Source organism: Triticum aestivum, chromosome 7A (genome assembly GCF_018294505.1).
Source record: "Triticum aestivum cultivar Chinese Spring chromosome 7A, IWGSC CS RefSeq v2.1, whole genome shotgun sequence".
NCBI lineage: Eukaryota > Viridiplantae > Streptophyta > Magnoliopsida > Poales > Poaceae > Triticum > Triticum aestivum.
This window is the reverse complement of record NC_057812.1, coordinates 524,517,599-524,544,067: the sequence shown is the minus strand read 5'-3', so window position 1 is coordinate 524,544,067 and position 26,469 is coordinate 524,517,599.

The following is a 26,469-nucleotide window of genomic DNA, read 5'->3' as shown; positions in this document are numbered from 1 at the left end:
TGATGTAGAGATTGAACCTACTGTTGATCTTGATAACCCACAATCAAAGAATCAACATTATGATAAGAGAGACTTTGTTGCTAGGAAGCACAGTAAAGAAAGAGAACCATGGGTTCAGAAACCCATGTCTTTTCCTCCTAAACCATCCAAGAAAAAGGATGATGAGGATTTTGAGCGCTTTGCTGAAATGATTAGACCTATCTTTTTGCATATGCGTTTGCCTGATATGCTTAAAATGAATCCTTATGCTAAGTACATGAAGGATATTGTTACTAATAAAAGAAAGATACCGGAAGCTGAAATTTCCACCGTGCTTGCTAATTACACTTTTAAGGGTGGAATACCAAAGAAACTTGGAGATCCAGGAGTACCAACTATACCATGCTCCATTAAGAGAAATTATGTTGAAACTGCTTTATGTGATCTCGGAGCCGGTGTTAGTGTTATGCCTCTCTCTTTATATCGTAGACTTGATTTTGAATAAGTTGACACCTACTGAAATATCTTTTCAAATGGCTGATAAATCAACTGCTATACCTGTCAGTATTTGTGAGGATGTGCCTGTTGTGGTTGCAAACGTCACTATTTTAACGGACTTTGTTATTCTTGATATCCCCGAGGACGATAGTATGTCAATTATCCTTGGGAGACCCTTTTTTAATACTGCAGGGGCTGTTATTGATTGCAACAAAGTCAATGTCACTTTTCATGTTAATGGTAATGAGCATACAGTCCACTTTCCGAGGAAACAACCTCAAGTCCACAGTATAAATTCTATTGGAAAAATTTCAACAATTACTATTGGAGGTTTTGAATTTCCTCGTCCTACTGTCAAGAAGAAATATGATATTCTTATTGTTGGGGACGTGCATATCCCCGTTGAGGTAACCTAGTGTGATTCGAAATTTCTCCGGATTCATGCGATTCGGAATGAGTTTGTTAACAAGACTTGATCAACCTTGTTAGTGGATTCCTTTTGATGAGCATGAGATGGATGAAGTTAGAAAGCACAACCTTTTGTACCCTCTTTTTACTTTCTGTTATTTATATTAAATAAAGTAAAAATAGTATTTACTATCTATTTTCTAAATTATCCTTGCAATAAAAAATACCCCGAAAATAAAAGTTTTCCTGATGCCCTAAAAATGAAATATGATTTTTTTCCAGAATATTTAAGAATTATTGGCACTAAGAACACATCAGGGGGACCCACCGTGTGCCCACGAGGGTGGAGGGAATGCCCTACCCCCTAGGCGCGCCCCCTGCCTCGTGGACCCCACGTAGGTCCCCTCCACTTATTCTTGCACCCACACACTTCGTCTTCCTCTAGAAAAAATCACCCACTAGCTCAAACCCGAGTTCTTGCTCATCTTGCTGCCATTTTCGATCTCCTTGCTCAAAGCTCCATTCACAAAACTTTTTTTTTGGTATGTGACTCCTCCAATGGTCCAATTAGTTTTTGTTCTAGTGCTTTATTTATTAAAAAAATTGCTGCTTAGGTGACCCTGTTCTTGCGCTTGCATGTCAAATTTATGTGGTCAATAGTAGTTCTAATGCATGATATAGCCTCTAGGCACTTGTAGGAGTAGTTTCTATCAATTTTGTTGAGTTTGGTTCACTTTTATTTTGAGTCACTAAAAATTTCAGAAATTTTTTAGAGGAAGAAATATGTTTAGGAAAATGTACCAAGGTGGTTCCTCAAGGAAGCAAGGACACAGGCCCGCGATACGTGAGCCGGACAATGAACTACCAAGAGAAGCTCAAGTGCGGCCTTGTGAATGGCCGTCCAAAGATTTTATGGTCCAAGCGGGAATTAAGGAGGAATTTGACGCGTATGTGCGTAATGCTGAACTTGAGGGCTTCGTGTCAGATAAGTGCCCACAATATTATCACCTAACTGATTCCTTTGTGAGAAGGTTTAAATTTACATCATCGCGCAATTCTCACAATGTCCTATTTGATCTTTATGATAAATCTTATACCATGGATTTAGAGGATTTTAATACTGCTTGTAAACTCCTGCGGTGGGGTAGTGCTAGTGAACCTTGCAAATCTGAATTTAAAGAATTTCTTGCTAGTATCACTATGGGGGAATCTAGAGAAATAACACAAGCTACCATAGGGAGCATTCATTTTCCTGTCATACATTATTTTGCTCTCTTTATAGGTAGATGCATAAACGGTAAGGATGAGGCATGTCATATGTGTGTTCCGGATCTTAGTGTCCTCAAGAGTGCTGTATTAGGAGATAGACAATATAACTTGGGGGCCATTGTTGCACGTAGGTTGCATAATAACAATATTAATGGAGATTTGTCCGGTGGAATTTACACAACCTGTTTAGCTAATTTTCTTGAGGTGTCCATACGTGGATATGATATGGAGTTGCCCCCTACTTATCTAGATTATAATGCTATGGTTCGTCATCAGTTTGTTGAGAGGAGCAATCAGTTTCTCCAGTACCGACTAATCTTTGACAGATGGCGCACCGTCCATGTTGCTCTCCCTGCTCATGCTTTCTTTGATTTTCAAACAAAAGGGAGATATGTTATAACCAGGGAGGAGGCGAACGAGTACGAGAGGAGGACGGAGGCAGCTCGCCTCCAAGCTGTAGCTCATGAGGCAATTGCCGCTGCATCTCAATACTACCCCAGCTACAACATTGATCCATGGGCATAGACCAACTTAGGCCAAAAGCCTAAGCTTGCGGGAGTACGTATTTCTCACCGACATTACATTCATGTTCACACACTCATTCCAATAGACAATGCTCATACTTTTACATTGTATCATCCATGCTAGTTTATTTTCTTTTTAAGCTTTCTTCTTGTGTGTTTGAAAAACCTTAAGAAAAACCAAAAAATTAGTTGTAGATTTTAGCTAGTTTACTTTTCATGCCTGTAGTAGTAGTAATTAAAAAGAAAACCCAAAAAGATTTCTCGTTCTTATTTTGCTTGTTGGGAGCTTTCCTGTGTAAATAGTTTTGTTCCTTTTCTTTTCTTTGGGGGTCGAGAGGAGAAGACCATAATGAAAATGTTGAAGTGGCTCTCATATGCATTATTGTTGATCTAACAAAGAGCCCATATTACCTTGTCTTCTCCCATGTATTGAATGCTTGCAGATTCGAGCTTAGTCCAATGCACGTGCACTATTATTATTATCCACACTATTCGGTTGTGCAAGTGAAAGGCAATAATGATGATATATGATGAACTGATTGAGATGAGGAAAGCTGGTATGAACTCGACCTCTTTTTTTTTGTAAATATGATTAGTTCATCGTTCCTGATTCAACCTATTATGAATGGAACATGTTTGCAATGACAATTAGAGATTATAGTTGCTCATGCCATGCTTAAATTGCTAGGAGTTTATAATGGTTTACCTTGCGTGCCAACATGCTATTAAAATGGTTGTGATGTGGTATGATAGGGTGGTATCCTCCTTTGAACGATTCGAGTGGCTTGACTTGACACATCTTCATGCATGTAACTGAAACAAAATCAATATAGCCTCCACGATATTTATGCTCATGGTGAATTATATCCTATTCATGCTTGCATTCAGTGTTGATAATTTTAATATATGTTCATGACTGTTGTCACTCTTTAGCTGGTCGCTTCCCACTCTCTTTCTAGCCTTCACTTGTACTAAGAGGGAATACTGCTTGTGCATCCAACTCCATAAACCCCAAAAGTTATTCCATATGAGTGCACCATACCTTCCTATATGCGGTATTTACCTGTCGTTCCAAGTAAATTTGTATGTGGCAAACTCTAAACCTTCAAATATAAATTCTGTTTTGTATGCTCGAATAGCTCATGTATCAACTAGGGTTGTCTGTATCTTCCATGCTAGGCGGGTTATTCTCAAGAGGAGTGGACTCCGCTCCTCACTCACGAGAAAATGGCTGGTCACCGGGATGCCCAGTCCCATGCTCAAATCAAATCAAAATATTTGCAAACAAAACTCCCCCAGGATTGTTGTTAGTTGGAGGCACCCGTTGTTTCGGGCAAGCCATGGATTGATGCTTGTTGGTGGTGAGGGAGTATAAACTTTACCATTCTGCTTGGGAACCGCCTATAATGTGTGTAGCATGGAAGATATCAAGATCTCTCAGTTGTTATGTTGACAATGAAAGTATACCACTCAAAATATTATTCATCTCTATTTCAAAATCAAGCTCTGGCACCTCTACAAATCCTTGCTTCCCTCTGCGAAGGGCTTATCCATTTACTTTTATGTTGAGTCATCATCCTCTTATTAAAAAGCACCAGTTGGAGAGCACCGCCGTCATTTGCATGTATTATTGTTAGTTTACATTAAGTATGACATGACTGGATCTCTTTTACCATGAATTACAATTTCCAGTCAGCCCTTGATCTTTAAGGGTGCTCTGCATTTATGTTTTGCGGTCTTAGAAAGGGCTAGCGAGATGCCATCTTGTTATATTATATTATGATTGTTTTGAGAAAGTGTTGTCATCCGAGATTTATTATTATTGCTCGCTAGTTGATTATGCCATTGATATGAGTAAACATGAGACCTAAATGTTATTGTGAATATCGTTAGTTCATAACCTTTGCTGAAAACCTGAATGCTGGCTTTACATATTTACAACAACAAGAGCAAACAGGGTTTGTAAAAGTTTTTCTTTATCACTTTCAGTTTATCAACTGAATTGCTTGAGGACAAGCAAAGGTTTAAGCTTGGGGGAGTTGATACATCTCCGCCGTATATACTTTTCCAAACACTTTTGCCCTTGTTTTGGACTCTAACTTGCATGATTTGAATGGAAGTAACCCGGACTGACGTTGTTTTCAGTAGAATTGCCATGGTGTTATTTTTGTGCAGAAATAACAGTTCTTGGAATGACCTGAAAATCAATGGAGATTATTTTTATAATATATAAAAAATACTAGCAAAAGAATCAAGGCCAGGGGGCCCACACCCTGTCCACAAGGGTGGGGCGCGCCTACCCCCCTGGGCGTGCCCCCCTGCCTCATGGGCCCCCTGGTGCTCCTCTGACCTCAACTCCAACTCTATATATTCGTGTTCGGGGAGAAAAAAAATAAGAGAGAAGGATTCATCGCGTTTTATGATACGGAGCCGCCGCCAAGCCCTAATCTCTCTCGGGGGGCTGATCTGGAGTCCGTTCGGGGCTCCGGAGAGAGGAATCCATCGCCTTCGTCATCATCAACCTTCCTCCATCACCAATTTCATGATGCTCACCACCGTGCGTGAGTAATTCCATCGTAGGCTTGCTGGATGGTGATGGGTTGGATGAGATTCATCATGTAATCGAGTTAGTTTTGTTAGGGTTTGATCCCTAGTATCCACTATGTTCTGAGATTGATGTTGCTATGACTTTGCTATGCTTAATGCTTGTCACTAGGGCCCTTGTGCCATGATTTCAAATCTGAACCTATTATGTTTTCATGAATATATGTGAGTTCTTGATCCTATCTTGCAAGTCTATAGTCACCTATTATGTGTTATGATCCGTTAACCCCGAAGTGACAATAATCGGGATACTTACCGGTGATGACCATAGTTTGAGGAGTTCATGTATTCACTAAGTTTTAATGCGTTGGTCTGGTACTCTGTTGAAAGGAGGCCTTAATATCCCTTAGTTTCCAATAGGACCCCGTTGCCACGGGAGGGTAGGACAAAAGATGTCATGCAAGTTCTTTTCCATAAGCATGTGTGACTATATTCGGAATACATGCCTACATTACGTTGATGAACCGGAGCTAGTTCTGTGTCACCCTAGGTTATAACTATTGTATGAGGAATCGCATCCGACATAATTATCCATTGCCTACAAGATTTTCACATATTGTTCTTCGCTTATTTAGTTTTCCGTTGCTATTGTTACAATCACTATAAAACAAAAACTATTACTTTTGCTGCCGTTACCACTACTATCATATTACTTTGCTACTAAATACTTTGCCGCAGATATTAAGTTTCCAGGTGTAGTTGAATTGACAACTCAGCTGCTAATACTTGAGAATATTCTTTGGCTCCCCTTGTGTCGAATCAATAAATTTGGGTTGAATACTCTACCGTCGAAAACTGTTGCGATCCCCTATACTTGTGGGTTATCAGCACTACAAGATTGAACCCAAAGCTAAGCACTTCTCTCATTGAAAGAAAGATCAAATCTAGTAGGTCAAACCAAACTGATAGTTCGAAGAGACTTGCAAAGATATCAAATCATGCATATAAGAATTCAGAGAAGAATCAAATAATATTCATAGATAATCAAGTTCATAAACCCACAATTCATCGGATCTCGGCAAACACACCGCAAAAAGAGTTACATCAAATAGATCTCCAAGAAGATCGAGGAGAACTTTGTATTGAGATCCAAAGAGAGAGAAGAATCCATCTACCTAATAACTATGGACCCGAAGGTCTGTGGTAAACTACTCACAAATCATCGGAGAGGCTATGGTGTTGATGTAGAAGCCCTCCGTGATCGAATCCCCCACCGGCAGATCGCCGGAAAAGGCCCCAAGATGGGATCTCACAGGTACAAAAGGTTGCGGCGGTGGAAAAGGGGTTTCGTTGCTCTCCCCAAAGGTTTCAGGGTATAAGAGTATATATAGGTGAAAGAAATAGGTCGGTGGAGCTACGAGGGGCCCACTAGGGTGGGGTCGCGCCCTCCTACCTCGTGACTGTCTTGCTGTTTCCTTGACATCCACTCCAAGTCTCCTGGATCACGTTTGTTCCAAAAAAGATCCTCGCGAAGGTTTCATTCTGTTTGGGTTCCGTTTGATATTCCTTTTCCGTGAAACACTGAAATAGGCAAAAAAATAGCAATTTGCACTGGGCTTTTAATTAATAGCTTAGTCCCAAAAATAATATAAAAAGGTATATTAAAGCCCATTAAACATCCAAAACAGATAATATAATAGCATGGAACAATCAAAAATTATAGATACGTTGGAGACGTATCAGCCGTGCCTTGTACTTTTCAATTGTACCATCAGGTCTAAGCTTCTTCTTGAACACCCACTTACATCCTACAATTTTGCACCCATAAGGACGAGCAGTGATCTCCCAGGTTCCGTTAGCTACGATGGAATCCATCTCGCTATGAACAGCTTCCTTCCAGTAGTCAGCATCGAGAGATGCATAGGCTTCTGAAATAGTCCTAGGTGTGTCATCCACGAGGTACACAATGAAATAATCACCAAAGGACTTTACAGTCCTCTGTCTCTTACTCCTCAGAGGAGTTCCATTATCACTCTCAACAGGATTCTCAACGTGTCCCATCGCAATGGTGGGTTTAGAAATTATAGCGAATTCCTCACTAGATGGAGTAGGTATCTCCTGATTTGATGAACTCCACATATCCTTCATAGGAAATATGTCCTCAAAGAAAGTTGCATCATTCAACTCCATAATCGTACCAACATGCATGTCGGACACCTCAGATTTTATTATCAAAAATCTATAACCAATTCTATTAAAAGCATAGCCCAGAAAAACACAATCCACGGTTTTTGGTCCAAGCTTGCGCTTCTTGGGAATTGATATATTGACTTTCGCCAGACAACCCCAAGTACGTAGGTAAGAGAGGTTCAACCTTTTCCTTTCCCATTCCTCAAATGGAGTCATGGTCTTATGCTTTGTGGGAACTCAGTTTATGACATGACACGCAGTCATTAGCGCCCCCACCATTCCTTGGAGAGACCCAATGTGTCTAACATGGTGTTAACCATATCAGTTAGAGTTTGGTTCTTTCTTTCGGCTACCCCATTTGACTGAGGTGAGTAGGGAGGCGTCCTATCATGGATCATATCGTGTTCTGCACAAAACAGATCAAATTCATTGGAAAAGTACTCTCCACCATGATCGGACCTAAGCCGTTTAACTTTCTGATCAAGTTGGTTCTCTGCCTCAGCTTTATAGTTTTTGAAGAAAGTTAAAGCCTCATCTTTTGATTTTAGAAGATACACATAACAATATCTAGTGGAGTAACCAATCAACGACATGAAGTATCTCTTTCCACCTTTTGTCAACACGCCATTCATGTCACAAAGATCATAATGTATAAGCTCTAGTGGCGCCAAGTCTCTTGCCTCTGCGGTCTTATGGGACTTGCGAGGTTGCTTAGCTTGCACACATACTTGGTAATTGGAGCCTTTGACAGTAGAGATTTTCGAAGTTAAATTCATATTGGCTAGCCGCGTCATGCAACCAAAGTTAATGTGACAAAGTCGTGAATGCCAAATATCAGACTCATTATTGTTGCAAACATTATTAATAACTTTAGTGCAAATATCTGACAAAGACAGGCGAAACAAACCTCCGCTCTCATAGCCTTTTCAAACAAATTTTCCATACTTACAAATTACAACTTTATTGGATTCGAAAACCAACTTAAAACCATCTTGACATAAACGGGAACCGCTAACGAGATTTTTATTGATGGACGACACATGATGAACGTTCTTCAGATGCACGGTCTTCCCCGAAGTAAACTTCAGATTGACTGTACCAACACCTCCAACGATGGCATGTGACCTGTTCCCCATCAACACGGGAGAAGTCCCTGTGAACTGGTAAGAAGAAAACATGGAGGCGTCTGCACAAACATGTACATTGGCACCGAGTCAATTAACCAATCAGGAGATAGAAATACTAAAAGGATGGTAGGAAGAATACCGTACCCAGATTCCTTCATATCAGCATCACCGATGATAACATTAGCGGATTTGCCGCTCTTCTCATGTTCGCGCTCCTCAAAGCAGTTAGGACACTTCGGAGCCCAGTGATTGGGACCACCACAGACATGGCAAAGTCCCTTCCCCTTCTTATGATAATTCTTCTTGAAGTTGGTAGAATGTGACGGCTTGTTCTTTGTATCAAACTTGCCTTTGCCCTGAGTTTTGTTCTTGTTGTTTTTGAGTTTGTTGGGCTAGAAGTTCTTCTTCTGTACCATGTGGGCACTAGAGTTCCCTCGGCAACTCAAGCACGTGTGTCCTTTGCTCTCGCCTTCTCTTCAACATCAAGAGTACCAATGAGATCCACAACAGAAAACTCTTGTCTCTTGTGTTTCAGGGAAGTAGCAAAATTGTTCCACGAAGGTGGAAGCTTGGCAATGATGCCTCCAGCAACAAATTTGTCCGGCAACACACACTTAAAGTGCTCGAGTTCCTTTGCGAGCGACTATATATCAAGAGCTTGTTGTACAACAGAGCGCTCATCAGTCATCTTGTAGTCATAGAATTGCTCCATGACGTACAACTCGCTGCCGGCGTCCGAGGCACCAAACTTGGCCTCAAGAGCAGCCCACATGTCCTTGCCATTGTCAAAAAACATATATGAATCAACAATGGAATCATCAAGAACACTCAGAAGAGCGCCTTTAAAGAGAGTATCGATCTTCTCAAAAGCTTCCAGCCGTGCTGTATTAAGATCGCCCTGAGGCTTTCCCTTAGTGGCATCATAGCAGCCCATGGTTTGAAACCAGTAGAATGCTCTCGTGCGCCACCTCTTATATTGCACCCCCTCGACGGCAAGTGGCTTCAGATGCACAGCAAAACCACTCGGAGTAAATTGCCTATAATCAGGGTTTTGGATTGTTGGAAATATGAGCAAATTACTATGAGATTTAATCCAAATAAGCAAAAAATAAATCATGACAACAATTGTAGAGATTAAACTAATTGTCGCCCATGTCATCAAGGATGAGGTTGCCGAGGTCGGGAAAGAAGTCGTCGTTCATGAAGTTGTCGCTACCAACAGTCGCGTGAGTGCACTCCCCAAAACCTGATCGCCCCTCTCCCGTACAGGATCACGAGACGCGGGGTTCCGGAGGCTTGCTGTCCCTTCTCCCGATGCACACCGAAAGGAGGGATGGAGAAGACTTGCTTGACGACGTAATGATCTAGAACGGTGGTGCGAAACCATACGAAGTGGCAGCGGCTAGGGTAGACGTCTGCCTGACTATATAGTGCGGGCCGGGTAGGTCATGGGAGTAAACCCCACGTCTGAGTAGTGATGATCCAAAAGAATCGGAAATGGTTCAGTAATTAATGCGTACATTAATTATTAATTAATGACTCATTAATTTTCCCGAGCAGCAAAAATATAGAAAACGTGCATAGCTCTGTCCTCGGCTCAATCCCGCAACCCGCGGCGCGTCGTGACAAGGCGTGGCATGGTGAGGCGAGCGAGGAGGAGGAGCGCGCATGTAGGTCTCATCTTCTCATGCTCATACAAGTGGTAGAAGAGCTCACCTTATAAAGAGGTGCAATTGTCTCTCAACTTCCATTGTGGGACTAAACTCTAGTCTCACTCACTCCACTCACATGAGTGCATGAATGGGCCAAGAGAATTTTAGAATTTTAGTTGGGCTTTGAGCCAAAGGCCTACTAGCAAAATTCCAACATTTCCATGGTCGGTTGAAGCTTTTTTCATAGCTGCTTCCAGCTTTTCCATGGGGGTTGAAGCTTTTCCGTCATGCCTGTTGAAGCTTTTTTCTCCATCTGTTGTAACTTCTACTAGGCCGATTGAAGCTTTTTTTCCCTGTCCGTTTCCATGTACGATTGTACCTCACCCCGGTTAATCAACGTAGCACAAAATTCTGCTGGTTGTAGCAAATAGGTGTGATTGAGGGAGTCCTGGATTAGGCGGTCTCCGGACAGCCGGACTATATCCTTTGGCCGGATTGTTGGACTATGAAGATACAAGATTGAAGACTTCGTCTCGTGTCCGGATGGGACTCTCCTTGGCATGGAAGGCAATCTAGGCAATACGGATGTGTAGATCTCCTCCCTTGTAACCGACTGTGTGTAACCCTATCCCCCTCCGATGTCTATATAAACCGGAGGGTTTAGTCCGTAAGATGACATAGAATCATACCATAGGCTAGCTTCTAGGGTTTAGCCTCTACGATCTCGTGGTAGATCAACTCTTGTAATACTCATATCATCAAGAACAATCAAGCAGGACGTAGGGTATTACCTCCATCAAGAGGGCCCATACCTGGGTAAACATCGTGTCCCCTGCCTCTTGTTACCATCCGCCTTAGATGCATAGTTCGGGACCCCCTACCTGAGATCCGCCAGTTTTGACACCGACATTGGTGCTTTCATTGAGAGTTCCACTGTGTCATCACCATACGGCTTGATGGCTCTTCCGCTCATCGGTAGCGATGCGGTCCAGGGTGAGGTTTTCCTCCCCGGACAGATCTTTGTATTTGGCGGCTTCGCACTGCGGGCCAACTCACTTGGTCATCTGGAGCAGATTGAGAGCTACGCCCCTGGCCATAAGGTCAGATTCGGAAACTTAAACTACACTACCGACATCCGCAGAGACTTGATCTTTGATGGATTCGAGGTCGTGTCAGGTGCGCCGCACAGTCACGACAAGTACGACGTAACTCTGCCGTCGGACAGTGTTTGGGAGATCGCATCTGCAACTACTTCGGCCTTCAATCCGGAGCAAATTGCGCCATCCATGGACAGAGGGATAGACCCTGCCATGGAAGCCGCACTCTCAGTGGCAATAGAGCCAGATACTGACTTCACCCCATACGAGAGCCTTGTCGCTGAACCACTGGATTCACCTCCGGCCACGGACTCCGAGCCGCTTACATCCGTGCCCATCGAATCCGACTGGGTGCCGATCATGGAGTTCACCTCCGCGGATATCTTTCAGCACTCGCCTTTCAGTGACGTGCTAAATTCATTAAGGTCTCTCTCCCTGTCAGGAGAACCTTGGCCGAACATGTTGGAAATATGCTCTAGAGGCAATAATAAATTAGTTATTATTATATATTTCATTGTTCATGATAATCGTTTATTATCCATGCTAGAATTGTATTGATAGGAAACTCAGATACATGTGTGGATACATAGACAACACCATGTCCCTAGTAAGCCTCTAGTTGACTAGCTCGTTGATCAATAGATGGTTACGGTTTCCTGACCATGGGCATTGGATGTCGTTGATAACGGGATCACATCATTAGGAGAATGATGTGATGGACAAGACCCAATCCTAAGCCTAGCACAAAGATCGTGTAGTTCGTATGCTAAAGCTTTTCTAATGTAAAGTATCATTTCCTTAGACCATGAGATTGTGCAACTCCCGGATACCGTAGGAGTGCTTTGGGTGTGCCAGACGTCACAACGTAACTGGGTCGCTATAAAGGTACACTACAGGTATCTCCGAAAGTGTCTGTTGGATTGGCACGAATCGAGACTGGGATTTGTCACTCCGTGTAACAGAGAGGTATCTCTGGGCCCACTCGGTAGGACATCATCATAATGTGCACAATGTGACCAAGGAGTTGATCACGGGATGATGTGTTACGGAACGAGTAAAGAGTCTTGCCAGTAACGAGATTGAACAAGGTATCGGGATACCGACGATCGAATCTCGGGCAAGTATCTTACCGCTAGACAAAGGGAATTGTATATGGGATTGATTAAGTCCTTGACATAGTGGCTCATCCAATGAGATCATCGTGGAACATGTGGGAGCCAACATGGGTATCCAGATCCCGTTGTTGGTTATTGGCCGGAGAGTTGTCTCGGTCATGTCTGCATGGTTCCCGAACCCGTAGGGTCTACACACTTAAGGTTTGATGACGCCAGGGTTATAGGGAAAGTATGTACGTGGTTACCGAATGTTGTTCGGAGTCCCGGATGAGATCCCGAACGTCACGAGGAGTTCCGGAATGGTCCGGAGGTAAAGATTAATATATAGGAAGTATGGTTTTGGCCACCGGAAGTGTTCCGGGCATCACCGGTAGTGTACCGGGACCACCGGAGGGGTCCGGGGGTCCACCAGGTGGGGCCACCAGCCCCGGAGGCTTACATGGGCCAATAGTGGGAAGGCACCAGCCCCTAGGTGGGCTAGGGCGCCTCCCACCAAGGCCCAAGGCATCCCCAAGAGGAGAAGGGGCAAACCCTAGGCGCAGATGGGCCCTAAGGCCCACCCTAGGTTCGCCCCCCTCTCTCTCCCCCATGGCCGCCTCCTAGATGGGATCTGGGGGCTGCCGCCACCCCTAGGGAGGGAACCCTAGGTGGGGGCGCAGCCCCTCCCCTCCCCCTATATATACTTGAGCAAAGGGGCAGCCCAACACGCGATTCAATCTCCCTGTTGGCGCAGCCCTACCCCTCTCCCTCCTCGTCTCTTACGGTGCTTGGCGAAGCCCTGCTGGAGCACCGCGCTCCTCCACCACCACCACGCCATTGTGATGCTGCTGGATGGAGTCTTCCCCAACCTCTCCTTCTCCCCTTGCTGGATCAAGGCGTAGGAGACGTCACCGGGCTGTACGTGTGTTGAACACGGAGGTGCCGTCCGTTCGGCACCAGGATCATCGGTGATTTGGATCACGACGAGTACGACTCCATCAACCCCGTTCACTTGAACGCTTCCGCTTAGCGATCTACAAGGGTATGTAGATGCACTCTCCTTCTCCTCGTTGCTAGATTACTCCATAGATTGATCTTGGTGATGCGTAGAAAATTTTGAATTTCTGCTACGTTCCCCAACAGTGGCATCATGAGCTAGATCTATGCGTAGTTACTATGCACGAGTAGAACACAAAGTAGTTGTCGGTGTCGATATTGTCAATTATCTTGCAGTACCTAGTCTTATCTTGATTCGGCGGCATCGTGGGATGAAGCGGCCCGGACCAACCTTACACGTACGCTTACGTGAGACCGGTTCCACCGACTGACATGCACTAGTTGCATAAGGTGGCTGGCGGGTGTCTGTCTCTCCCACTTTAGTCGGATCGGATTCGATGAACAGGGTCCTTATGAAGGGTAAATAGAAATTGGCAATTCACGTTGTGGTTTTGGCGTAGGTAAGAAACGTTCTTGCTAGAAACCTATAGCAGCCACGTAAAAAACTTGCAACAACAATTAGAGGACGTCTAACTTGTTTTTGTAGCAAGTGTTTTGTGATGTGATATGGCCAAAGGTTGTGATGAATGATAAATGATATATGTGATGTATGAGATTGATCATGTTCTTGTAATAGGGATCACAACTTGCATGTCGATGAGTAGGACAACCGGCAGGAGCCATAGGAGTTGTATTTATTTATTTATGACCTGCCTGTCAACATTAACGTCATGTAATTACTTTACTTTATTGCTAAAGCGTTAGCCATAGTAGTAGAAGTAATAGTTGACGTGACAACTTCAAGAAGACACGATGATGGAGATCATGATGATGGAGATCATGGTGTCATGCCGGTGACAACGATGATCATGGAGCCCCAAAGATGGAGATCAAAGGAGCAAATGATATTGGCCATATCATGTCACTATTTCATTGCATGTGATGTTTATCATGTTTTACATCTTATTTTCTCAGAATGACGGTAGCTTAAATAAGATGATCCCTCACTAAAATTTCAAGAAAAGTGTTCCCCCTAACGGTGCACCGTTGCGAAGGTTCGTCGTTTCGAAGCACCACGTGATGATCGGGTGTGATAGATTCTAACGTTCGAATACAACGGGTGTAATCTAGATTTACTCACGCAATACACTTAGGTTGACTTGACGAGCCTAGCATGTACAGACATGGCCTCGGAACACGGAAGACCGAAAGGTCGAGCATGAGTCGTATAGAAGATACGATCAACATGAAGATGTTCACCGATGTTGACTAGTCCGTCTCACGTGATGATCGGACACGGCCTAGTTGACTCGGATCATGTTTCACTTAGATGACTAGAGGGATGTCTATCTGAGTGGGAGTTCATTAAATAATTTGATTAGATGAACTCAATTATCATGAACATAGTCTAAATTGTCTTTGCAAATATGTTGTAGATAAATAGCTCACGTTGTAGCTCCCGGTTTCAATACGTTCCTAGAGAAAGACCAAGTTGAAAGATATTGTAAGCAATGATGCGGACTAGGTCTGTAGTCCGAGGAGTGTCCTCACTGCTACACAGAAGGCTTACGTCTTTGATGCACCGCTCGATGTGCAAACCCCTACAGCATCGTCTGTGGATGTTGTGAACACCTGACAAACACATCCTGATGACTACTTGATAGTTTAGTGCACCATACTTTATGGCTTAGAATCGGGATTCCAATGACGTTTTGAATGCCATAGAACATATGAGATGTTCCAAGAGCTGAAATTGGGATTTCAGGCTCATGCCCGTGTTGAGAGGTAGACCTCTGACAAGTTCTTTTGCCAACAAGATGGAGGAGAATAGCTCAGCTAGTGAGCATGTGCTCAGAATGTCTGGGTTCTACAATCACTTAAATCAAGTGGGAGTTAAACTTCCAGATAAGATAGTGATAGATAGAGTTCTCTAGACACTATCACTAAGCTACTAGATCTTCGTGATGAACTATGACATGCAAGGGATGGACTTGATCTCGGAGCTGTTCGCGGTGCTTAAGACCGCAAAAGGTAGAAATCAAGAAGGAGCATCAAGTGTTGATGGTTTAATAAGACCACTGGTTACAAGAAGGGCAAGGGCTAGAAGGGAAACTTCATGGATGGCAAACCAGTTGCCGCTCCAGTGAAGGAACCCAAGGTTGAACCTAAACCCGAGACTAAGTGCTTCCATTGTAAAGGGAACGGTCACTGGTAGCGGAATTACCCTAAATGTATGGTAGATAAGAAGGCTGGAAACTTCAACAAAGTATATACGTGTTATTAATGTGTACCTCAATAGTACTCCTAGTAGCACCTGGGTATTGGATACCGGTTCAGTTGCTATTACTGATGACTTGAAACAAAAGCTACGGACTAAACGGAGACTGGCTGAGGGCAAGGTGACGATGTGTGTTGGAAGTGTTTCCAAAGTTGATGAGATCACCATCGCACGCTCCATCTGCCTTCGGGATTAGTATTGAACCTAGATAAATGTTATCATGTGTGTACGTTGAGCATGAATATGATTAGATCATGTTCATTGCAATACGGTCATTCATTTAAGTTAGAGAATAATGGTTATTCTGTTTACATGAATGATACCTTTCATGGTCATGCACCCTATGTGAATGGTTCATTGAATCTCGGTCGTGGTAATACACATGTTCACGCCAAAAGATGCAGAGTTAATAATGATAATACCACTTTCTAGTGGCACTGCCGCTTAGGTCATATTGGCGTAAGATGCATGAAGAAACTCCATATTGATGGATGTTTGGAGTCACTTGATTTTGAATCGCTTGACACATGCGATCCATGCCTCATGGGCAGGATGACTAAGACCCTGCTTTCAGGTACAATGAAATGGGCAAGTGACTTGTTGGAAATCATACATGTTGATGCGTGTGATCCAATGAGAATTGAAGCATGCGGTGGATATTGCTATTTTCTCATCTTCACTGACGATTTGAGTAGATATAGGTATATTTACTTAATGAAGCACAAGTCTGAAACGTTTGAAAAGTTCAAGCGATTTTAGAGTGAAGTTAAGAATCATCATAACAATAAGATCATGTTCCTACGATCTGATCAAAAGGGGATTTTCTGAGTTATGAGTTTGTCAAACACTTAAGACATTCTGGAATTGTTTCACAGTTGAAGCCACCTGGAACACCACAAGGTAACGGTGTGTCCAGACGATGTAATCGAACCCTATGAGATATGGTGCGATCTATGATGTCTCTTACCAATCTATCGTTTTCATTTTGAGGTTATGCGTTAGAGACAACTGCATTCACTTTAGATAGGAAACCTTCTAAGTCCGTTGAGACAGCGTCGTATGAACAATTGGTTTGGCAAGAAACCAAAGTTGTCATTTCTTAATGTTTGGGGCTGCGATGCTTAAGGCTTCAGCCGGAGAAGCTCGAACCCAAGGCGGATAAACACATCTTCATAGGATACCCAAAGGTGATAGTTGGGTACCTTCTATCTCAAATCCGAGGGCAAATTGTTTGTCGCTAAGAACGGGTCCTTTCTCGAGAAGGAGTTTCTCTCGAAAGAATTGAGTGGGAGGAAGATAGACTTGATGAGGTTGTCGAACCTTCACTTCAACCAGAGAGTGACGCAACACAGAAAGATGTTTTCTGTGGCGCCTATGTCTGTTGAATAGGAAGTTAATGATAGTGATTATGAAGCTTCAGATCAAGTTGTTATCGAACCTCATAGGTCGACAAGGGCATGTACTACTCCTAAGTGGTACGGTAATCCTGTCTTAGATATCATGTTGTTAGACAACAATGAACCTACGAGCTATGGAGAAGCGATGGTGGGCCCGTGGCTGAATAGCTTGCCAGCAAACTTCGTTGGCAGTTGGGAGGATTTGGAAGACGCATTCCTTGACAACTTCCAGGGCACTTATGTGCGACCACCGGATGCGGATGACTTGAGTCATATAACTCAGCAGCCACGGGAATCGGCCGGCAAATTTTGGACCCGGTTCCTAACCAAAAAGAACCAAATTGTCGACTGTCCGGATGCAGAGGCCTTAGTGGCATTTAAGCATAATATCCGTGATGAATGGCTCGCCCGGCAGCTCGGCCAAGAAAAGCCAAAATCCATGGCAGCCCTTACGACACTTATGACCCGCTTTTGTGCGGGCGAAGATAGCTGGTTGGCTCGTAGTACCAATACAGCAAGCAAACCTGGCATATCAGAAGCCAGGGATAGCAACGGCAAACCACAACGCAACAAACACAAGCGCCGCAAATATGGTGAAAATGCCAAAAATATGGTAGTCAATGCCGGGTTTAGGAGCTCAAAGTCCGGTCAGCGGAAAGGGCCACCCAAAAATACAAGTCCGGGTGCATCTAGTCTGGACCACATACTCGCTCGCCAATGCCAAATTCATGGCACCCCAGAAATGCCAGCCACTCGTACCAACAGAGAATGCTGAGTCTTCAAACAAGCCGGCAAGGCAGGCGCCAAAAATGAAGAGGGGTCTCAAAGCGACGATAGCGACGAAGAGCCCAGATCACCGAACACGGGAGGGCAAAAGAAATCCCCCCCCATATTCAATCGGTGAATGTGGTAAATACCACCCAAATTGCCAACTTGGACCAGATATGCACCCTTAGAGACGTCGGCTTAACGGAACTAGCCATCCCACAATATAAGATAGGGCCGGTCACCTTCAACCGCACGGATCGTTCGGTTAACGCCAATCAGGGCAACCCAGCCGCACTAATCCTCGACCCAGTAGTAGACGGGTTCCACCTCACTAGAGTCCTTATGGACGGAGGTAGCAGTTTAAATCTGCTGTACCAGGACATAGTGTGCAAGATGGGCATCGATCAGTCAGTGATCAAGCCCACTAAATATGGTAGTCAATGCCGGGTTCAGGGGCTCAAAGTCCGGTCAGCGGAAAGTGCCGCCTAAAAATACAAATCCAGGTCCATCCAGTCTGGACCGCATACTCGCTCGCCAATGCCAAATTCATGGCACCCCAGAAACACCAGCCACCCATACCAATAGAGAATGTTGGGTCTTCAAACAAGTCGGCAAGGCAGGCGCCAAAAACGAAGAGGGGTCTCAAAGCAACGATAGCGACGAAGAGCCTAGATCGCCGAACACATGAGGGCAAAAGAAATCCCCCCATACTCAATCGGTGAATGTGGTAAATACCACCCAACTGGCCCACTTGGACCAGATATACACCCTTAAGGATGGCGGCTCAACGGAACTCGCCGTCCCACAACATAAGCTAGGGCCGGCCACCTTCAACCGCACGGATCGTCCAGTTAAAGCCAATTGGGGCAATCCAGCCACACTAATCCTCGACCCAATAGTAGACGGGTTCCACCTCACTCGAGTCCTTATGGACGGAGGTAGCAGTTTAAATCTGCTTTACCAGGATAGAGTGCGCAAGATAGGCATCGATCAGTCAGCGATCAAGCCCACTAAAGCCACTTTTAGAGGCATCATACCAGATATGGAGGTCAGCTGTATAGGCTCCATTTCCCTCAAGGTGATCTTCGGGTCACCAGAAAATTACCGTACCAAAGAGTTAATCTTCGAAATCGCCCCTTTCCGCAGTGACTATCAAGCACAGCTTGGGCGAACCGCGTTCGCTCGATTCAACGCGGTGCCACATTACGCCTACCGTAAGCTCAAAATGCCCGGTCCACGCGGCGTCGTCACGGTTCATGGCAAGGCCGAATTTTCCTTCGACAGCAACAAGTACATCCCTGCCTTAGCAGCAGGAACACCGAGCAGCACCTTGCAGCCAAACCTCGAGTCGACACCTAGGCTCCTGGACACCGTCAAGGGGCTCTGAACTACTTAGCGGAAGGATACTCCGGCTCATCCAGGGTTCAATTAAACACTCCGGCGAAGGCCACGATAGGCCGAACTCAGCGGCTCAACCGCCCTCCGGCACGCAATCAATTCTTATATTTCCTTCACAGGTTCACCTTTGCACCGACCAGGACGGACTCCACAGAGGCAGCTCAAACGCGTCTGGGGATCCTTAGACATTCTCCGCAGTGAATGTCCGGCTACAATACGGACCCACACTCAACCTCTTCCCCCTAGTCATAGCAGGTTCTGCTATCACAACTCTTTTTTTATTATTTATCACATTACTTGTACCATACGCATAGACGTATTATTTATACAACATGTGGATTCATATGATGTTTACCTGCTGGTTATTTCTTATCGAAATCATTTTGTCAAATGGCATCCGTACACAGCGGTATGCCCTAAATATGCCAGGGGCTTCGCCTTCCCCGTAACACGACAATAAAAGTCCGAACACCTTCAGGGAAGTTCGGCACCCCAAACTTATAGCATTATATGCATCAACTCCGAATCATGTCTTGGGTCAATAGTTGGGTTTGCCCGGCTCCTATGTCTTGGTACCTTACGTTCCGCTATATCGACTAAGGTAGCACTGGGAGAACTACTGCGATTGTGTCCCGGTTCTTCCAGACGAGCACCTCAGTAGAGAAAGCCGAAAACTAACTGTCATGATACAGCGAGAGCTGGTTAGCTGTTCGAGCGGTCGCAAAATCTTTAAGGATTTCTCCCGCACAATGCCATAACCAATGCAGCGTGCGATGAATCGTCTTTTTTCTTTGATCAGGCGCTTATAGAGCCCCTAGTACGGTCTTCCGAACACAAGGGGTTGCGCCGACCATACTAAAGCACCTCTAGCTAAGTGAGAGTGATAAAGCCCTATAGTCTGATTGCCTGGTTTGTTGTGCTGAGCACCTCCCTTGGAGGACCCAAAAATGGGATAAAGAGTGCTCAGGTTTATCCCGAACACCCCCGTACTCCTTACGTGGGGGCAGAAGCCGACGACTGGCCAACTCTCAGCCTTAATATACAAACGATCGCACAGGAGAGTAAACTTTTATATAACAGGCGACATATCAACGACCTTGTTTAAACATTACAACGGACAACATGATCCACATTCAGGGAAATATAATGTCCTTGGTACATAGCTCCGCCGCAAGGTAGGATCCTTTCAGGACACTCTTATAATATGATTCGGGCTTGCGATGCTCCTTCCCCTTTGGCGGTCTTTCGGTCACCAGCTTTTCAGCATCCATCTTCCCCCAGTGCACCTTTGCAAGGGCGAAGTCCATTCACGCTCCTTCTATACAGACCAACCGCTTGATGATGTCAAGTCGAGGGCAATCGCTTAAAAGCCGCCTTACGAGCCCGAAGTAGCTGCTTGGAATCGGTTCGGCAGGCCATAGCCGGACAACCACATCTTTCATGGCTAGTTCCACCGCCTTATGCAGTTTGATCAGCTGTTTCAGTTGATCGGCAAAAGGTACCGGATAATTCGGTGCCAAATACTAAGACCAAAAAAGCTTATCGGTGGTGTTCCTTCCTTCGGCTCGGTAGAAGTGAGCGGCATCTGATATACTGTGCGGCAGCTCGGAAAATACACCTGAGAAGTCCAGGTTCACAATCAAAAACATAAGTTTTCCCTTCAAATATTTTCTTTACATGGGAAAAGCTTACCTGCCACGATCTTCCTCGCCTCTTGGATCGCCTGCAACGCGCTTTGGGTTTCCCTCTAGGCGTTGCTCATGGCTTGGCGCGCCTTGGTGAGTTTGGACTCTTTCTCCGTTAAACTCTGCTCCAAGGCCTCGCATTAACTTACGGCCTCTTGCACCTCCTGCTCAGCTTTAATAACTCTGGCTTCGTGTTTCTCACGAAGAGCCCGCTCCGTGGCCGCCTTTTTCTCAGCCTCGGCAATGGCCCTTTTGAGGGCCTCGACTTTGGTCATAACTCCTAGCACAAATTATGCGGCTTATTTCATACTGAACATTTATCTCACAATAAATGCACATAATACTGGTGCATACCTTGTTTATCCCTCAACTGCATTTGCAATCGGCCAATTTCTTCTCTGGCCCGCTCCAGACTTTGATTCAGTCCGGCGATCTCCGCAGTGTGAGAGGCAGCAGCCGCTACACGTATCTGCTTGAAACAAGAGAGAAATCAATGTCATTTAGTGAGTCTTCCTGAGATCATGAAATCGATCCCCTGTCCGGTTCTTTCTTTCACCGAACAGTGTATCAGGGGCTACTATCTATACTATGTCACTCTTTGATTACTCACAAAACATACCTCAAAGCCTTTTATAAGACTGATACAGGCTTCGTTCAGTCCACTCTCGGTCGACTGAATTTTCTCAATCACCGCGCCCATCAGGGCACGGTGTTCATCAATGATGGAGGCATCTCGTAGCGCCACCAACAAAGCATCCAACACTTCTGGATGGACAGGTTGTCGGCAAAATCTTTTTCCCCACGTCTCCGGCCCCTGCGGTTCGACCTCCAGGCGCCGCCTCCACGGTTTTTTCCTTTTCTCCTTGGCCGGGGTCCTTTTGGGACGAGGCCTCGGTGTTTGGCACCTGCTTGGAGGAAGGGCCCTTCGGGGGCGTCCCGCTCTCCACAGCGTTTGATCTCATCAGGTCCTCCGACGAGGATTGTTCGGTATGGGACCTCGTTGGACTACAATAAATATATGGCTTAGGTTAAAAATACTAAGCCATGATGAGTCTGGATGCTTAAACATATTCAGATTTATATACTTACGAGTTCACCATGGGCTGGGCCCTGGGATCCCATGCCGGGCCGCTGTCGGCGGCGACAGGAGACTCCTCTTGATGAGGAATCTTTCCTCTTTCGGGTAGTTCGGCCTCCAAGGATGCGGAGGCCGTCCTCTTCCTTCTTCCCTCCGGAGGGGATTCATCTCTGTCCTCCTTTTCGTCCTCTTCGAAGGCGGAATGGGCATCAGAGCCTTTGCGTATTGTGCCCGAAGTGCCGCGACGACGAAGGCCGGTCCGGGTCTTTTTTGCCTCCTTCTCGGCCGTCTTCTTCGGCACCTTGTAAGGTGCCTGGACCAGCATCTTCGTCAGAAGTGGGATGGCCGGGTCTTTAGGCAGCCGGGCCGGACAATGGATCCGCTCCGCCTTCTTCGTCCAGCTCTGGGAAAGTTGAATGAGCACGCGTTAAGCACTTCCTTTAGGTCATGCGGATGGAAAAGTTTGATAAACTCACCGAACTTGCAGGGCTGGACAGTTGGTACCAGCGGTCTTCGGCGGAGTCCGGCCATGATTTGCTGGACTTAAAAAGCACCTTCCAAATGTCCTCGTACGAAGAGCCGAAGAGCCTTCACAAGGTCTGGTGCCTAGCCGGATCAAACTCCCATAGATTGCAAGACCGGTGTTGACAAGGCAGTATCCGGCGGACTAACATCACCTGGACTACGTCGACGAGTTCAATGCTCTTATCTCCCATATCTTTAACGCACGTCTGGAGCACCGACAATTCATCGGACGAGGACCAATCCAGTCCTTTCTTGACCCAGGACATAAGTCGCAGAGGGGCGCCAGATCGAAACTCGGGAGAAGTGGCCCGCTCCTTACCGCTCGGCTCAGTGATGTAAAACCACTGTTGTTGCCACTCCTTGACAGAATCATTAAAGGTTTCTGTTAGCCATATGACGTTGGGCATCTTGCTCACCATAGCTCCCCCGCACTCGGTGTGCTCGCCGCCCACCACCTTGGGCTTCACATTAAAGACCTTCAGCCATAAACCAAAGTGTGGCAAAATGCGGAGAAAAGCCTCGCACACGACAATGAATGTCGAGATGTTGAGGAAGGAATTAGGGGACAGATCGTGAAGATCGATCCCATAATAGTACATGATACCGTGAACGAATGGGTGGAGGGGAAATCCTAGCCCGCGGACAAAGTGAGGGAGGAATACAACCCTCTCGTGGGGTTCCGGAGTGGGGACGACCTGTCCCGCCGTCAGGAGACGGTGGCCGATTTTCTTGCCAGATACCCGGCCTCCCGAAGCTTTTTTAATATCCTTCTCTCAGACGGTAGAGGCCATCCATTTGCCTCCTGCTCCGGATCTAGACATCTTTGGAAGACCTCTTGTGGGTAGAGGAGGTGAAGGCTCGCGCGTTGGAGCCTGAGCAGAATGGAATGAGTTGGGAAGAAAGTATGGGTGAAGAGGGTGAATTCTTGTCCCTTTATAAGGGCGGAAGAGGCGATGCGCCTCCCCCCTCGCCTGGTAAAACCTCTTATTCCCCAAGCGCCGTTAGTAATGGCGCGGTTGGGTTACCCGCGTCCGTATTAATGAGAATCCCGTAATAAGGGGGACAAGATCTATGCTTTGACAAGACGTGTCAATAGAACCGCCCCGCGTTATGTGCGGTATTGGTTGAGAAAAACGGTTCGAATAATGACCAGGCCATGGCGTGATGTCATGCTGTCAAAACGTGTCAGTAGATTAGATTTGTGGAAAAAATATTCTCTCTACGGTGGTATGTGGAACTTGTTTTGCAGAGCCGGACACTATCCTTGTGTTCAAAATCTTCCATGGAGTATTCGGAGGAGGAACCCGCCTTGCAATGCCGAAGACAATACTGCGCGCTGGACTCATCATCATTGAAGCCTAGTTCAGGGACTACTGAGGGAGTCCTGGATTAGGGGGTCTCCGGACAGCCGGACTATATCCTTTGGCCGGACTGTTGGACTATGAAGATACAAGATTGAAGACTTCGTCCCGTGTCCGGATGGGACTCTCCTTGGCGTGGAAGGCAAGCTAGGCAATACGGATGTGTAGATCTCCTCCCTTGTAACCGACTCTGTGTAACCCTAGCCCCCTCCGGTGTCTATATAAACCGGAGGGTTTAGTCCGTAAGACGACATACAATCATACCATAGGCTAGCTTCTAGGGTTTAGCCTCTACAATCTCGTGGTAGATCAACTCTTGTAATACTCATATCATCAAGAACAATCAAGCAGGACATAGGGTATTACCTCCATCAAGAGGGCCCGAACCTGGGTAAACATCATGTCCCCTGCCTCCTGTTACCATCCGCCTTAGACGCACAGCTCAGGACCCCCTACCCGAGATCCGCCGGTTTTGACACCGGCAATGATGGTTCTAGCAAAAAATAAGCTCGCTAGTGCCATCCACCTGATTATAGCGTTGATGGCTAAATTCTATGGTTACAGCAAAACTTGATGCCGGATGTAGCAATTTGTGTCACTGGATGTAGCTCCGGTGTCCTGTTCCTTGCACATAGTCTCATCGACTTGTATCATTTTTTGCCGCCGGTTCCAGCACACCAGATAGCCGGTTCTAGTAGGGGCGCACACTGGTTGTAGCACCGCGATATCGAGGTCATAGCAGTGTGCGACGCCGGTCGCAACACCGCTCTCCATGTAGCACAGTCCACGACGGCGACGATGCTATGGTTGTAGCAACATCGAGGGGTCGCCGGCCAAGACATAGAGGAAATTGGTGGCGAGCGTGGCTATGAAATCGATGGCCAATGACGCATCCTTGTAGCAGCTTCATGTGGTTTTATTGCAAGGGGAGGAAAGGAGTAGAAGCAAAAGCTCGCAGGAGGAGGCTCATGGTGGTGCGCAAGGTAGAAGAAAGATAAGGGATGTCGACGCTTCTGGAGATAAGATTTTTGTGGCCACAAAACGGTTGGCGCAAAGAGATAAGGAGTCAGTGTGTGGGCTAGGGCACGTGGCTGTGTGGGATAGGTGCGCGAGCGAGCAGAGCCAGGGCGACCGATGCAAGCTTCAGCCGGTCGTCTGGCCACAATCGTTTCCCAACATAATTTGCCATGGAAAATGTTCGATTTGTCATGCCTAAAAATCGGACGTTCGCTAGATATTTAGCTCCTAAAATAAAGCAATAGCACACATCAAACACCAACACGCACACACAAATAAACACGCCAGCAAATAACAAAGTCATACAAGACCAAAATTATGCCTAAGCGGGGAAGAAGAGAAAAGGTGAAACAATCAACAAACTACATCAACAACCATATTCACACTAACCATCTCTCAACACCATAAGGACAACGAGAAATATTCTGCAACAACACCATCTTCAGGAAGGGAATGACACTCAAGTGTCGCCTTCACTGGATCAAACCACCAAAGGCCGAGTTCTAGGTTTCTCACCCTGAAGAACAAGTCTGAGCATAAGCCATCAATGCCTCCAACAAGGTAACGACGCAAAAATATTACCATTACCAGATACAAAAAACTCAGTTCATGCCTGGGGTTTTCACCCCGAGAGCTCCATACTCGGTACTCGAAGCACCACCAAATCAAAGTCAATCATGTGTTGCCGCCACCACTTTTCCCGATCCGAGCAACTGCATGCGCTAGACCAAAAAAACCACCGACACCGTTGCACAACCATACCCTCTGCATCAAGCCGTCGTCCATAGATTGTATCTCCCTGTCTAAGGTAATCTGGCAAGAGTGATCCGTCAAAACCTACAAAGGATCTTCCGGTTGCATGCCGCAACCTCGCAAGTACGAACCGCCAGCAACATCCACCAAAGTTGAAGAGATGATCCCTCACCAAGACACTTTGATGTCCACCACAACCCGTAGTTCAAGGGCTAGCCGGTGCCCGACATGGTCCGATCACCAACATCGACCCTCATGAGAAGCAGCCACCAGGGGAACCACGGATTCCCTAACCAGCATGACCTTGACCTGGTCAGATTCTTTCTTCGCTCCACCACCTTGCAGCATGACCTCCTTGGCCATCATGGCATGAGTAGCTAGTTGGGTTATGTCGCTTCAGAAAGAAGTCACACACTCATTGAGAGGGGGAACCGGATGACTGACGGGGTAACAGTTGTGGTAGATCTCATCCGGGGGAGGGATGCGCCTCGCCGGTGGGAACAATTACCGCTCCACGGCCTTCCTTTGGGCCATCCCGAGCTTCCTTGGTGGGCACCCTTCGGCGGAGGCAAGACGAGGGGCATGGGGAGGTGGAAGTGGTAGCTTAGGATTTCATCCCCGAGACCCCTGGAGAGGTGATGCCTCTGTAGTAATTTCTTACTTTATAAAAAAGATCGACATTCAAGGAAGATAGGGTATTTACAACTTAGCTTTTGGGCCATATATATAGGAAACTCCTAGAGCAAGGTAATTCGAGATTTGTAAGTTCCGCCAAGTGATCTCCTTCTTCATATGTTATCACTACATCTTCCTTTTGCTGCCACTCCCTAG